Source organism: Phyllobates terribilis, unplaced genomic scaffold (assembly GCF_046119375.1).
Source record: "Phyllobates terribilis strain yellow unplaced genomic scaffold, ASM4611937v1 Scaffold_4__5_contigs__length_816908805, whole genome shotgun sequence".
NCBI classification, from domain to species: domain Eukaryota; kingdom Metazoa; phylum Chordata; class Amphibia; order Anura; family Dendrobatidae; genus Phyllobates; species Phyllobates terribilis.
This window is the reverse complement of record NW_027362764.1, coordinates 633,988,629-634,003,716: the sequence shown is the minus strand read 5'-3', so window position 1 is coordinate 634,003,716 and position 15,088 is coordinate 633,988,629.

Below are 15,088 nucleotides of genomic sequence, written 5' to 3'. Positions count from 1 at the left end.
TGCTAGGGGATCACTTCTGGATCTCCTCTTCTACCCTAACCACTTCATTTATTTCTCTACCTTTCCAGGTTACACCTTCTTTCTTCAGACTGCCTCACTCCGGTAGGGGCCACACGTGCTCAACAGTTTCTTAAAGGACATGCTCCATATATCGAGGTACTGACCTTTATTTAATGCTTGGTCCACATTTATCCCCACCATCAGGCCACCCCACACTATCACCTTAAGTATGATCCTTACCTTTTTACCCTAAGACGCCTTCCCACGTTGGCCTCATACCATCATGAACTGCAACATCATCATGCATCTGAGTGGCTTATTTCCATATAGATATATGAGTATCATGCAGCATGGTGCCTTGTATATCACTGTTCAAGTAATGTACATTTAAAACTGACCAGGATCTTGGATTCATAGCAATGTAACCACAATGTAACAAACGCTGATTGCTGTATACTGCAGCTCTCATACCCTTGACCATGTTTATCACACTTTGGTTTCTGTATATATTGCTTGTATATGTTGCCTTTGTGTGTTGTCACTGACGATATGTTCATTTTCTCTCTCCAGAGCGAATAAGAACCGGGACTGGGTAGAAAAGTAACTTATGTCGCTTTAAAATCCTGCACCTTAAGGCTTTTGTGAACATATGTCCATTTACCTACATAGAAATTAAATAAAAAAGTTTGCATTTGAACTAAGAGTGAGTGGTGAAATTCCTGACTAGATGTCCCAGGGGCCAAGAACCTCCTTCCGCTTGCACCTTGCATCTTCAACTGTGTGAACGCCAATTTTTCTAACCTGTGCTAACAAAGTTCATCGATAAATTAAATGTTATACTTTTGTACAAAATGTATGATAAACACAAACATGGCAAAAGGCATGGACATGGCAGGGCTATAAATAAAATTATAATGGATAAAAATGTTATTGCTAATAGCAACAGCACTAACACCACCAGTAGTGCTGGCAGAAACTGTCTCTGGAGTAGTAGTACCAAACGCAAGTTACATTTGGCTTTCACTGCAACTCTGGAAAGCGCATTAGCATGGAGGAAGAGCAGGGCGTAAAGGAGTATATGTACCATCCCTCATTACAGCAGGATGATGTAGCCTCTAACAGCGACACCATCAGCTGGAGTGAGGATCCTAATCAGGCAATCTTTTACACAGTGGTCGGTTGCAAACTTCATGTATGAACAGGTGACCACTAGGTTCTCCATGCAAAGTCAACATTTCTCTGCATAAGCGACATCTGCACAGAACAAGTCATACGGGGCTAAATTTTTAAAATTATCAAACCAAAATTCTTTAAATTCCTTAGGAAAAATTTTCTTTTGAAAAATGATACATTTTTTCTAAAATAATTAGCAACTTTTGGGGCAGGGAATTAGCGTATTACCAGAAAAAGCTGTGTTCCCTAAACAGTGAAACCTTTGCACAGTGAATGGTTGCCAACCACATGAATGACCAGGTAACCACTATGCACTTCCTACAGAGTCAACAATTTCCCACATGTTTGGCCCCTGAGCAAGGCAGGTCAGAGAGAGAAAAAATATCAAAAAGGGTTAAACTGTTTAAAATTTTCAAACCTAAATTATTTGAATTCCATAAGTGCAATATTATTTCACAAAATAAATAATTTTACAAATAACCGAGGCCGCGGCACCAATTACAATACATATCACATGATGTACCAGATAGTTTTTCAACCGATGCGAAAATTGATGCACTTCAGCAAATAGAATTGTACCACCTGAAGAGCCAGGTTCAGTCGTATGCTTACTGTGTCCTTTTTCAAGCAGATACCCTGAGCCTTGATCCAATGGATTTCAAGGTGAACAAATTGGACCAGTGGCAAGAACTGTCCCAGTTTCATATTGGTGTACTCTCATATCCAGCCTCCAGTGTTATATCAGAGAGGACGTCCAGCATGACAGGTGGATAAGTCACACCAAAGCAGACTAGATTATCCACTACAAGCATGGAAAACCTAACATTTGTCAAAGTGAACCAGGCATGGCTCAGTGCAGACTTTCATGCACCATTGACTAATGCCAATAATTAAATTGGCCACACCACCTGTCTGTCTTTTGACTGACAGCTACACCATTCTGCTGCGGTCAATGCCGGTGAACCACACTCTGCTGGGCATCTACTCCTTGTCCATCATGTCATCTATACATCTGCTGCTTTCAAGGTTGCCATTGCTGATCCTAAACTGCCAAGCATTTTCTTGCCTGCCTTGACTAAACTCTGTACTATGCTGTTCCTGCCACAGCCACTGAACAGCCACACCAGCCAGACACCTCCTGGCTGCCTACTGTGTTCCATAGTGCTAGACTGTACTGCGGCTGGCAGTACTGCCAATGCTGGCCCTAAACTGCCAAGTATTTCCTTGCTTGTTTCGTCCTAACTTGCTACCATGCTGCTCCTGCCACAGCCATTGCAGTCACGCCACCACAGACCTTCTAGCTGCCCACTGTTTTATAGTGCTACACAGTATTACTGATGCTGGGAAAAATACTATTATGTTTTTGTGCCCTCATGAAATAGCTTTAAAAATAGGGCTAATTTTTGAAAAGGCTTGGTGTCAATAAGCCATAACTTCTTCACGTTCAAAACAGTGTAGTATACCTGTTTTATCTCCCTAATTAAAGGGGTCATTTTTCGATGGCTTATAAAAAGCTATGGTTTCTTCATTTAGCAAAGTGCAAAGTTCTTTATACTCCGCAAACAGGGAAAATTGTTGTACTCAATCATACTTGTCTATAAACAACTGCAATGCATGCATGCATCTGCCCCACCAAAAGGGGATAATTTTTAGATCATTTATACAATTTAGGCAGCCTAAAAAGTCTAATACTACAGTACAGTGTGTTGTTAAATATATGAAATAGGAATTTGCCCTTAGAGAGGTTTAGTAATTTGAAAATTAAAAAGGCTGTGTTTGCATTGCAGAAATCAAAACTTCGATTGACTCCATGGGGAGTTCACAGTGTTTCATGCATATTTTCAAGGCAATTAGAAACATCTTAATTATGCAATTTGCAGGAATTTATTTGCCTCAAATTGAATTTTGGGGGAAAATTTGTCAAGTTTGAATTTCAAAAGATCAGGCCATCTTTAGCTAATATCAATTTTGAGTGTGAAACTTTGCATAAATACGTAGAGAGATCATTATAGACACATGAAACAAGGTCAACAACGTTTGTTAACTCCCTAAAGCCACCAAAAAAGATGTTCTTTAGAAAAAAAAAAAGGATTGTTACTTTATGTCCTTCACTATACTGGTTTGATTGACTGATATATCATAGTGATAATTTATTCAAAATTCTGTACTCATTACATATTCATAAAAAGACACAGAAAATACACATTTTCTTACAAGAATAGGTGAAAATTAATAGAACACTATGGAAGGTGAAAATTATTAGTCTGCTGTAAGAAGAAAAACTTTTAAACTTCCCTTCAGGCCCTCTCTTTTGAAAACTTCAATAATGCAGCTTTGGAACAGCAGAAGTTGGCAATGGGATAGCTATTTTATCATTATAGGTTTATTGTATTATGTCAGTGACTCGCCCCCTGGGCCGTGGGACACTTGGATCCGGGCAATAGGGGAACAATGGGAGTAGTAGTTGCAACCCGGTTCCGTGGCTCAGGGTGGTCAGGCCAGTGGTAGTCCGTTATGTGCTGTTGATTATGTCCGACTACGCCACCCGTGGATTGCGGTCATTAGGAACCGCCGCTGCAAGGCAGACCGCTGGGGCTGATGATGTATGCAGCTGGGATGGTGTGACTCCCCACGGGAAGAGTGCGGCCCCAGGGCAGTGTATTGGATGGTGGGAGTGATGGTTGTGAAAGTCCCAGTGCTGATAGTGCTGGAGGAGCAAGGAGCACACAGACAACAGATTGCAGTCCAGGGTCTTTACTAGAACAGGTAAATTGACCCACAAACAGTCCCGGCTAGGAGGGGACCTGGATGTCTGAGAGCAACGGGGAAATTGGCCCTGGTCAGGGTGAGGGTGTAGGCCTACCGTGCTTTCTGCGCTCCTTCTGGCTATCTCCTCCTTATAGGGTAACAGCCCACGTTTCCGAGCTCTCCGTGTATTCTCGCCTGTATGACCTGCGACGTGGGTTCCTTTCTGCTCCCAGCCTTGTACGGCTTTGCTGGTCCCTTCTGTTGTGGCAGGGCCTCCAGGCTTCTTAGGCCAAGTAATATACAATCCCCTGCGGACTGGTTATCTGCTGGGGGATGTGGAACCCTCCCAGCCTCAGACACCAAAGTCTTGTAAATTAAGTCCTTTATCTGCCAAGACAGGCTCACTTCGCCTCTTGTCTCTGGCTTGTGGCTCTCCTCCTGCCACACTTCCTCTTAGGTGCAATACAACTTTCCGTCCCTGCTCTGCTCCAGGAGATGTCTCAATGCTGAGACAGGTCATCCAGTGCTCACTAACCCTGCCCCCAGTGCCAGCTTTTATAGGGGCAGCCAGCTCCCCCTACTGGCCTGAGACAGGAGGCATTGCATGCTAATGTTCCCCTGACTAGAGAACCTTCCCCTTGCTCTCAGACACAGCTTTATTTACACTTGTGGCATCCAGGCCAGGGTGACACATTCCCCCCTAGTGCAATTTAGTACTCCGGGACTAAACAATAAACAAAGACAATATGCATAACCATAAAACATTAACAGACAGACGATGCACAGATTGAGTTCTTAAGGTCACAGTGTGGCCTGTGACCGGGTGTCCATATCACCAGCACAACGGGAAGCCTTAACCAGGTGGGGGTCTGTCCTACCCCAAGTCCTTTACAGTCTTAGTTCATTCCTGGGTTAGGCTCCGAACGCAGTCCATACAAGGTCCCGGTTATAAAAGACCATAACCTTTGAGTCCTTACGGTAGCTGCAAGAAACTGAAGCACAGAATTACTAATCACGCATGTAACTTGGCAAACAATTCAACATTTGGCAACAGGGTTATTTACAATTTTAGCGCGCTCTATATTTTCCAGCGAGAGAGTATCTGCCCCTTTGATCTGATTGATCTACGTAGCCCACTGTCTGGTGATGGACTGACCTGGCTTTCCCCACTAGCGTTACGGGTACAGCTACCAGCTGGGTATACAGGTAGGGCAGGCAGCTGTCTGCGAGTCCTTTGGCTTACCGCAGGCATGGCAGGCTCACTGTCAGCAGAGGGTTGACTCTCCTGAGCTGCTGGTACAGGCTCTTCTGCCTCTGGAACCGCTTGCTCCTCTTCACCTTCCGGCTCTGGTGTTGGTTGTTGCTGGGCCGGTTGCAGGAAATGCAGGACGGGTACCACTATGGCATCATTTATCTGAGTCCAGGACTGAGGGAACTCTCCGAGAATGGTGCTGATCATTTCTTCCTTGTCCTCTTCGGGTTCAAGGTCACTCTGATCCTCTTCTGCACTACGGAGTTGCTCGGGGCATCTTTTGAGGTGGTCCCTGGAGACGACACTAGTGGTTTCTCCTCCGTCCTTGGTGATTATGCACACCTTTGGGTTGTCGTGGTCAGACTGCAGTACGGTGTAGGGTTCCCTTTCCCACTGGTCGTCCAACTTATGTAGCCTTCTCTTCTGCTTCAGGACCTGCTCACCAGGTTCTAGGGGACCAGCAGGGGCGTGTTGGTTGAAGAGTCTTTCTTGCCTTTCTCTCACCTGGGCCAGGCTCCTCTCCACACTCTCCTGTACCTTCTTGTACTGCAGTTGCCTTTCCGTATCGCAGTCCGCATCCAGGGAGGTGTTCTCAGGCGTTAGGACTCCCATCTCCAGGTCTACGGGCAGCTTACCTGGTCTGGTTCGCATCAGGTAAGCCGGGGTGCAGTTTGTAGCATTCACCGGGATATTGTTGTATAGGTCTATCAGGTCCGGCAGTTTTTCTGGCCACAGGCTGCGTTCCTCCAGGGGCAACGTCTTCAGGAGGTCAATGACTATATTGTTCATTTTCTCACACATCCCGTTGGTTTGTGGGTGGTAAGGCGTTGTCCGAATCTTCTTACAGCCATAGAGGTTGCAGAACTCCTGGAAGATTTCAGCCTCGAACTCTGGACCCTGGTCTATCAGGACCTGTTCCGGATACCCGTGTGGACGACAGAAGTATTGCTGGAAGGCTCTGGCCGCTGTTTGGGCTGTCAAGTCTTTTACCGGGACCACCACTAGAAAACGGGAATAGTGGTCCACGATTGTCAGGGCATAGATGTATCCCAACTGGCTTGGAGCCAATTTGACGTGGTCCAGAGCTACCAGCTCAAGAGGCTGCGTGGTGACGATGGGCCTCAAGGGTGTCTTCTGGCTGGTGCGGTCCTTCCTCCTTAGGTGACAAGGGCCACAGTCTCTGCACCATTTTTCTACAGCTCCTCTCATGCCGACCCAAAAGAACCTTCCTCTTAGCAGGAACTCCAGTTTCTTCCAACCGAAGTGTCCCGCTCTGTCATGGTAAGCCCCCAGGACCATAGCTGCATCCCGCCTTGGGACCACGACTTGACAGGTCAGCTCGTGCGTCCGGTGGTTGACAATCCTTCTGCACAGCTTGACTTCATAGAGGAACAGCTTGCTCTTCTCCTTCCACAGCTGCTTGGCTTCCTCTGGAGCATCCGGATCCATGCGGGTGTCTTCCTGGGTCAGCAGATATTTCACCAGGTGGATGGCAGGGTCACTATCTTGGGTCTCGGCCCAGCTGTGGTGAGGTAGGGGATTGATCATCACGGTTGTTAGATCCTCCTCCTTCACGCGGTGGGAGTATTGAGCGGCTCCATACCGGTGAAACGCGGGCAGTTCTACCTCCTCCAGCTCTTCTGGGTCTTCGTCACCTTCAGGTAAGTGAGGCATCCTCGATAGGGCGTCAGCGTTGGCATTGGTTTTGCTGGCCCGGTACTTGATCACGAAATCATAGTTGGAGAGACGGGCCATCCAACGCTGTTCTAGGGCACCCAGTCTTGCATTGTCCAGGTGTGTCAACGGGTTGTTGTCCGTGTACACGGTGAACTTTGCGGAGGCCAGGTAATGCTTGAAGCTTCCGTCACGGCCCACACCACCGCCAAGAATTCTAGCTTGAAGGAGCTGTAATTCTCCGGGTTCCTCTCTGTGGGCCTCAGCTTCCGGCTGGCGTATGCGATCACCCTTTCTCTGCCCTGTTGTTTTGGGACAGTACGGCTCCCAGTCCCACATTACTGGCGTCCGTGTGGAGAATAAAAGGCTGGCCATAATCAGGGTAGGCCAGGATCTCATCCCCCGTGAGGGCCATCTTTAGCTGGCGGAAGGACTCGTCTTCCGGTTTATCCCACTTGAAGGGTGGCTTTTGACTTCTGGACTTAGACTGTCCAATCAGGAGGTCCTGCATACGAGCTGCCATCTTAGTGAACCCGGGGATGAACTTTCGGTAGTAGCCTACCAACCCGAGAAACTGTCTCACCTCTCTGATGCTCGAGGGGCTTGGCCAGCTCTTGATTGCCGTGACCTTGTCAGGGTCGGGGGCTACTCCTTCCGCACTTACCACGTGTCCTAGGTACTGGACCTTTGGTTTCAGCAGGTGACACTTCGATGGTTTCACCTTCAGGCCATAGCCTGCCAGGGCTTCGAACACCTCGGCCAGGTGCTTCAGATGGTCCTCGCAGGTCTTCGAATAGACGATCACGTCGTCCAGGTAAAGGAGGACCGTCTCGAAGTTTCGGTGCCCTAGACAGCGTTCCATCAACCTCTGGAAGGTCCCTGGTGCGTTGCAGAGCCCGAAGGGCATACAGTTGAACTCACTCAGTCCCATTGGGGTGGTGAAGGCGGTCTTCTCCTTGTCAGCCTCTGCCACAGGAACCTGCCAGTAGCCGCTAGTAAGGTCCAAAGTGGAAAAGAAGTTAGCTGATTTTAGTGCGGCTAAAGACTCCTCTATTCTAGGCAGCGGGTATGTGTCTTTATGGGTGATACGGTTGATTTGTCTATAGTCTACACACATTCTCATGGTGCCGTCTTTATTTTTGACCAGAACCAAGGGGGCTGCCCAGGGGCTACAGCTGTCTCTAATGACCCCAGCTTCTTTCATCTCTCTTAGCATGACCTTTGCGTTCTGATAATGTGCAGGGGGTACTGGTCTGTGCCTCTCTTTTATTGGTGGGTGGCTCCCTGTGGGGATGTGGTGTTCTATCCCTTTTACTCTGCCGAAGTCTAGCGGGTGCTTACTAAAGACTCTCTCGTACTCCTGTACCACCCGGTAGACTCCTTGTTTTTGGTGCAGGGGAGTGGAGTCAGCACCCACATGGAGTTTCTGGCACCAGTCCTCCTTTTGTTTCTGGGAGCCATTACCCTCCGCCTGTGGAGATGGAGGCAAGGGTTCCACGGCCCTGATAGCTTGGTGTTTGACAACAAACAGTTTGGCGAGTGTAGCGTACCTGGGTAAGTGTACTTCCCTCTCCCCAATGTTGAGGATGCGGACGGACACCCTCCCATGACGGACATCAACCACCCTCTGGGCTGCCAAAATGGTGGGCCTGCTGTCTGAGTACACGGGTTCTACCATGGCTTGGTAGTCTCATCATTTCACTTTTGGGAGGCATGGAAATGGGGAATGGGTCACTCAGTCTTACGCTACCGATCTCACCACCAGACAGTCCTACTTGCTGCCGTCTCATCAGGGCTTTTATCTCCTTGTTGAGGACTCTCTGTTGGCTGGAACTAGCATTCACCGCCACCTGTTGTAGAATTACAATTACTTCTGAAAGACAATTTTCGATCTCGTTAGTACCCACAGTTATTTTAGGGTGACTTTCACGACGGTCAATGTCCACAATAATTACTCCCTGTGCTGGTAGTTCAACTTTACCAATTTTAATGGTCATCTCCTTGAACCCCATCTGCGGCACGGGAAAGCCATTACTGGCGATGATGCTCAAGTTACTGTCTGGATACCGTGTGATATCAGCATCAGTCCAATACTGCTTAAAAAGTACATAAGGGATAGTGGTTACTTGCGACCCAGTATCCAGCAAGGCGCTCATGGGGATACCGTCCAGCACCACGGGTAAAACCGGGCGCCCCCCAACGTACTTATCACGCCAATTATAAGGGCCTGGTGATCTTATGCCTGGGGGTTGGCCCTCTGCCCCAGGTTGGACCCGTTTAAATTACAGTACCTGGAAATGTGTCCGGGCTGGTTGCATCGACGGCAAATGGGCTGTCCATCCTCTGCGTAGCAGTCTGTGGGCCTCCCTCGGAACGACGGGATCCTCCTCTGTCGACGCCACGGGATATCCTTCGGACTTGAAGCCAGCTCGATGGGTCTTGACGGGTCCATTTGCAACGCCTGGACGGTCCTGGTCAACGCCGCGACGCTCCTGGTCAGCTCCTGGACTTGGTGGTGCAGGTCTTTCGACGGGGCTTGGTTCAGGGCCTCTGCATTAGCCCCCACAGAGTCCATAGAGGAGGGCGCCGCCTCCTGGTGGTAGGTGAGAGCAGGGCGCCGGGGGTTTATAGCGCCACTGGTTGCGGGTTCACGGAGCACCCTTATGGCCCTGTCCTTAAATTGGGCAAAGGTCAGATCAGGGATCTGAAAGAACATGAGGCGCAGTTGGGCCCTGTGGGCGCTAGACAGCAGACCTTCTATGAATTGCTCTGTCAGTAGTTTATCCGTTTCCTGCACGCTACCAGGGTCAGTTTGTTGGATGGCCCTCAGGGCTTCCTGCAAATTTACGGCATAGTCTCTGATGCTGTCCTGTGCCCGCTGCTTACATCCATAGAACCTCAATTTAATTTCAGCGGAGGTACGTGTGTCAAAGGTACCCCGCAGCCGGGCCAGAATACCCTTCACAGTCCTTTTCTCCTCAGTGGGCCATGATTTTACCTCCCTCTGGGCTGCGCCAGTTAACTGCCCTGTTAATATGCTGACCTTCTGTTCCTCTGTCAGGGGGTAAACCTGGAACAAACTGTATAGCCTTTCCTTAAAGTCAGTTAGGGCATGGGGCTCCCCTGCGTTCTTGGGCAGCCAGGCGGCTCCAGGGATGTAGGGCAGGGAAAAGGGCATCACCGTTGCTGCAGCTGCGTTGGTGGTAGTGGGCGCCTCTGTATCCGACATCTTCCTCCCCCATAGTTAAGCGTGGCCTACCTTCCGACGATTCTCTTCTGTAGGCCGCGGCTCCGCTGCTGCTGCTCTGGACGAGGACCTTGCGTCGCGTCCTGATGGCGTCAGCGTCGCTCACTCTCCCTTCCAGGACCTCGCGCAGCGTCGGTGCGTGGGGCGGAGCTTCGGATCTCGCGCGGTTTGGACGTCCATGCCCCTCTTCTTCCCGCGCGGCGTCCTGAAAATGGCGTCCGATGGCGGGAAAACGGCTGAAGATGGTGGGAACCGACGGAAGATGGCGGGAGACGGCTGGAAGTGGCGGGAAACGGCTCTGGACGGCGGGAAACCTCTTTTCAGGTAAGTGCAAAGTCTTTTCTAGGCACGCAATACCCGTTTGTGGCAGGTTGGTTGCAAACCTGCCGACTACGCCAAAGCTGACTCGCCCCCTGGGCCGTGGGGCACTCGGATCCGGGCAATAGGGGAACGATGGGAGTAGTAGTGGCAACCCGGTTCCGTGGCTCAGGGTGGTCAGGCCAGTGGTAGTCCGTTATGTGCTGTTGATTATGTCCGACTACGCCACCCGTGGATTGCGGTCATTAGGAACCGCCGCTGCAAGGCAGACCGCTGGGGCTGATGATGTATGCAGCTGGGATGGTGTGACTCCCCACGGGCAGAGTGCGGCCCAAGGGCAGTGTAGTGGATGGTGGGAGTGATGGTTGTGAGAGTCCCAGTGCTGATAGTGCTGGAGGAGCAAGGAGCACACAGACAACAGGTTGCAGTCCAGGGTCTTTACTAGGACAGGTAAATTGACCCACAAACAGTCCCGGCTAGGAGGGGACCTGGATGTCTGAGAGCAACGGGGAAATTGGCCCTGGTCAGGGTGAGGGTGTAGGCCTACCGTGCTTTCTGCGCTCCTTCTGGCTATCTCCTCCTTATAGGGTAACAGCCCACGTTTCCGAGCTCTCCGTGTATTCTCGCCTGTATGACCTGCGACGTGGGTTCCTTTCTGCTCCCAGCCTTGTACGGCTTTGCTGGTCCCTTCTGTTGTGGCAGGGCCTCCAGGCTTCTTAGGCCAAGGAATATACAGTCCCCTGCGGACTGGTTATCTGCTGGGGGATGTGGAACCCTCCCAGCCTCAGACACCAAAGTCTGGTAAATTAAGTACTTTATCTGCCAAGACAGGCTCACTTCGCCTCTTGTCTCTGGCTTGTGGCTCTCCTCCTGCCATAATTCCTCTTAGGTGCAATACAACTTTCCGTCCCTGCTCAGCTCCAGGACATGTCTCAATGCTGAGACAGGTCATCCAGTTCTCACTAACCCTGCCCCCAGTACCAGCTTTTATATGGGCAGCCTGCTCCCCCTACTGGCCTGAGACAGGAGGCATTGCAACCTCCCCCTTGCTCTCAGACACAGCTTTATTTACACTTGTGGCATCCAGGCCAGGCTGACACATCAGTGTATCTGAAAATCCCAGAATATTCATTATCCAATGTAGTTTGCTTTGGAAAGAATGAAGCAGCAATTGATCACTTCCTTCTGACAGCTAATGATGAAATAGTGTACGGTCACAATATATTTATAGCAGTACTGAGAAAAGCATTTCACCGATAAAGCACTGAATCTACTGAAACATGGCAGCGGACGCGGCTCTGTTATTTATATGATTGTGTTTCAATAACTAATTTAAATAAGTTAATTAAATCACTTCATAGCTTTTTTACATGAGATTCTTCAACAAAATGTATTTTAATTGTGCGTCACCTTTTTAATTTTCTAATGAAGGTGAATAAATAAAGAGTAGATATATTTTATAGGCTTCACCACTGTTAGTTATACAGGGTGACCACATGTGCAAAATTATTAGGTAGTGAGTATTTTGACCATATACTCATTTTTATGCAGATTTTGCAATCTAAGCTGTATAACCTTGAATGCTTATTGGTTGAAGTATATCAGGTCATGTGTGTAATTAGGGAGTTGTGGATTAACCACATATTGACCAAGCCAATTTTGACTTTATTGACCAGGCCAAATTTTACAATTCTGACCAGTGTCACTTTATGGGGTAATATCTCTGGAACGCGTTAATGGATCCCACTGGTTCTGAGACTGGTTTTTCATGACAAATTGTAATTCACGATTGTGGTAAAATTAGTTTGATATGACTAGAATTTATTTGTGAAAAGATCGAAAAGTTTATCGAAAATTTTTCAATTTTTAAACTTTTACTTTTTATGCCCTTAAACCAGAGTCAAGTCACACAAAATAGTTAATAAATAACATTTCCCACATGTCTACTTAACCTAAGCACAACGTTTGAAACATAGCGTATTTTTCGGACAATAAGACACACCGGACCAATAAGACGCACCTAGGTTTTAAATGAGGAAAATTGAAAAAAAATGTAAGCACAAAATGTGGTCATGATGCACTGTTAAAGGGGAGGTGTCTGCTGCTGACACTGTTATAGGGGTATTGCCCCCAATCCTGTTGATATCCCCCATCCCCATTCTGCTATGCATGGCACCCCTCATCCCCATCATGGTATGCATAGCCCACCTCATCCCCATCCTGGTATGCATGGCACCCAAATCCCCACCCTGGTATTCATGGTACCCCAATCCCCATCCTGGTATGTATGGCACGCCCTGATCCCCATCCTGGTATTCACTGCACCACCTGATCCCCATCCTGGTATGCATGGCACCCCTCATCCTGGTATGCATGGCCCCCTCATCCTGGTGCATGCTTTATACCCCTCATCTATCTTCCTGGGATGTATGGCACCCCTCATCCCTCTTCCTGGTATGCATGGCACCCCTCATCCCTCTTCCTGGTATGCATGGCACCCCTCATCCCTCTTCCTGGTATGCACGGCACACTCATCTCTCTTCCTGGTATGCATGGCACCCTTCATCCCCCATCCTAATATGCATGGCACCCCTCACCTCTCATCCTGGTATGCATGGCCCCCCTCATCCCTCTTCCTGGTATGCATTGCCCCCTCATCCCTCTTCCTGGTATGCATGGCACACCTCATCCCTCTTCCTGGTATGCTTGGCACCCCACATCCTGGTATGCATGGCACCCCCATCTTGATATGTATGGCACCTCCATCCCCATCATGCTGCATACAAAAATAAACAATTATACTCACCTTCATTCCCTCTACTGTGTTCCTCTCTGCTGTCAGCACTGATCTTACTGTGTGAGCCACGCATGACGTCACTGCAATGCTCCCTCACACTCTGAGATGTCTTCCGGAATAGTCACTGCTCCCCATGCCGGGACTATGGAAGTGGGGAGCAATGACTTCACTCTCCTTGATAGTGCGCACACTGTACACGCAGCGCGGCTCCTGCTGTGGCTCGGCGGTCTGTGTGCCCGCTATTAAAGAGCATGAATATTCACTACTCCCCACGCCCATGGGAGTGGGTTGTAGTGAATATTCATGGTCTTTAATAGCGGGCACACATGACTGTTGAGCCGCAGCAGAAGCCGCGCTGCCGGGACAGTGTGCACACTATTAAGGAGGATGAATATTCATTTTCTTCATCAGCAGGCAGTGTAGCTGCAGCAGGCGGCTCCTGTCTCCTGTGCCCTGCTCCTCCGCCACTGCCGTTCCCCCCTACATCCCCTACAGCCACAGTATATACATACATTCGGACTATAAGATGTACCCTCCAATTTCCTTCAGAATTTTGGAGGAAAAAAGTGCGTCTTATAGTCCGACAAATACGGTACTTTTTTTCATTAGGGAGCTATAAGGGATAATTTTTTTTCCAACAAAATTTACCAAACTATTTTTTTAGGGACCACATCACATTTGAAGTGACTTTGAGGGACCTATATGACAGAAAATACCATTGACACCATTCTAAAAACTTCACCCCTCAAAGTGCTCGAAACCAAATCCAAGAAGTTTATTAACCCTTCAGATGCTTCATGGGAACTGAAGCAATGTAAACTGCTCAAACAAATAAAGGGAACATTTAAACAACAGAATACATCTCCAAGTAAATCAAACTTCTGTGAAATCAAATTGTCCACTTAGGAAGCAACACTGATTGACAATCAATTTCACATGCTGTTGTGCAAATGAAATAGATAATAGATGGAAATTATTGGCAATTATCAAGACACACTCAATAAAGGAGTAATTCTGCAGGTGGGGACCACAGACCACATCTCAGTAACAATGCTGTCTGGCTGATGTTTTGATCACTTTTGAATGTTGGTTGTGCTTTCACACTCGTGGTAGCATGAGATGGACTCTACAACCCACATAAGCTGTCAGGTAGTGCAGTTTATCCAGGATGGCACATCAATGCGAGCTGTGGCAAGAAGATTTGCTGTGTCTGTCACCGTATTGTCCAGAGGCTGGAGGTGCTACCAGGAGACAGGCCAGTACACCAGGAGACATGGAGGGGGCCGTAGGAGGGCAATAACCCAACAGCAGGACCGCTACCTCCGCCTTTGTGCAAGGAGGAACAGGAGGAGCGCTGCCAGAGCCCTGCAAAATGACCTCCAGCAGGCCACAAATGTGCATGTGTCTGCACAAACGATTAGAGACTGAGTCCATGAAGGTAGTATGAGGGCCCGACATCCAGAGATGGGGGTTGTGCTCACAGCCCAACACCGTGCAGGACGCTTTTCATTTGCCACAGAACACCATGATTGGCAAAGTCGCCACTGGCGCCCTGTGCTCTTCACAGGTGAAAGCAGGTTCACACTGAGCACATGTGACAGACGTGACAGAGTCTGAAGACGCCATGGAGAGTGATCTGCTGCCTGCAACATCCTTCAGCATGACCGGTTTGGCAGTGGGTCAATGGTGTGGGGTGGCATTTCTTTGGAGGGTCGCACAGCCCTCCATGTGCTCGCCAGAGGTAGCCTGACTGCCATTAGGTAACGAGATGAGATCCTCAGACCCCTTGTGAGACCATATGCTGGTGCGGTTGGCCCTGGGTTCATCCTAATGCAGGACAATGCCAGACCTCATGTGGCTGGAGGGTGTCAGCAGTTCC